A 1,301-nucleotide genomic window follows, 5' to 3' on the forward strand; every position below is an offset into this window, starting at 1 on the left:
TTTTGGAGTCATATTTTTGCTTAGAGAAATTTAGAGAAGAAAATAATAGAAATTTCGTGTTTCGATTTTCCAGAGTAAAGTTTTGGCGAGAATTATCAATTAGTAAATCCCTAGATTTTATAATTTGGTGATTTATTTTTTAGTTTTATTTTTTTTTTAATTTTCGAATTTAATTTTTTTACTGAATTTGTTTTTAAAGCAACGATATTAAAAGTGTTGCAAAAAATGCTAATATTGTTTCAGAAATGGCAAAAATGGTTTTATTTGGTACAGGTGGGATATGAATCCACAACTGATCAACGGTACTGATCAAAATGCCTTCTGTATTATTCTTTTTTCGTTTATTATGTTACTCCTAGTGTTACTCTCTTCTTTGTTTGTCGCGATTTTTTTATATGGCGCGGATTTCGCGCGGATTGGGTTTTGGGGTCGGCGCGGATCTGGCGCGGATTTTTTCTCGAATTTTCCGTAACAACCCTGCTAAACCTAACTGAAAAAAGTCATGCCGTGGAAATCGATTCCTTTCAATTGACTTGTTTGATTATTATTTTACAACCCCACATGCGTTGAAAAAAATCCCAATCAACCTCACCTTCAACGGCGCCGTGGCTTAGTTGGTTAAAGCGCCTGTCTAGTAAACAGGAGATCGTGAGTTCGAATCTCGCCGGAGCCTCAACTGATTGAGTTGCATCCAAATTAGGGGTGACAACATCAGCTGATAACTTTTTTTGCTGCACCTTTTTTATTGCAGTTTTCAGCTGGGGTTGCCGCCAAGCTGGAAAGTTCCACCACCCCCCATCATCAGCTGAGGTGTCCGAGCGGTTAAGGAGATGGACTTGAAATCCATTGGGTTCTACCCGCGCAGGTTCGAATCCTGTCCTCAGCGTGTAACATTTTTGTTTTCTTTTATTACCGGCAATAAACTGTTTACGGGGTAAAATTTCCCCCTAATCTCTCTTGAGCCGCGCCGCCGTTTAAACTTCAACCTACCTCGGGTTCACAGCAGTGTTCGGTTCAAGTCGTTGAACTCCGTTTAGGGAGCTGATCTATGAGACGACTTGGTGTCCCCGCTCCCCTCCAGAATTGTGACAATCCATTTGACAGCCCCCGCCGCGTTGTGTGTTGTGACAATAATGTGCAACTTCCGAATACCCAGAGAGCGGAGTACACCTAGTTCGGCAGCTCGATTTCCTGTCGCCGGGCAACAACTTTATGTAGCGCAGTGAAACAGGCAACGTTGGCGCTGGAAAAGGTATCGGATATCGAGTTGTCTTCTCCGGCTGTCAGCCGCCATGTGACGA

At 42.4% G+C, this 1,301-nt stretch overlaps 2 non-coding genes across 2 annotated transcripts; both read left to right on the forward strand.

Moving 5' to 3' along the window:
* Positions 1-599: 599 nt before the first annotated feature.
* Positions 600-673, forward strand: Trnat-agu (transfer RNA threonine (anticodon AGU)). Its single transcript has one exon. It is a non-coding gene; the product is annotated as a tRNA-Thr (tRNA).
* Positions 674-804: 131 nt separating this feature from the next.
* Trnas-uga (transfer RNA serine (anticodon UGA)) lies at positions 805-886 on the forward strand. Its single transcript has one exon. It is a non-coding gene; the product is annotated as a tRNA-Ser (tRNA).
* Positions 887-1,301: the final 415 nt, after the last annotated feature.

The sequence above is a fragment of the Culex pipiens genome, chromosome 3 (genome assembly GCF_016801865.2).
Source record: "Culex pipiens pallens isolate TS chromosome 3, TS_CPP_V2, whole genome shotgun sequence".
NCBI lineage: Eukaryota > Metazoa > Arthropoda > Insecta > Diptera > Culicidae > Culex > Culex pipiens.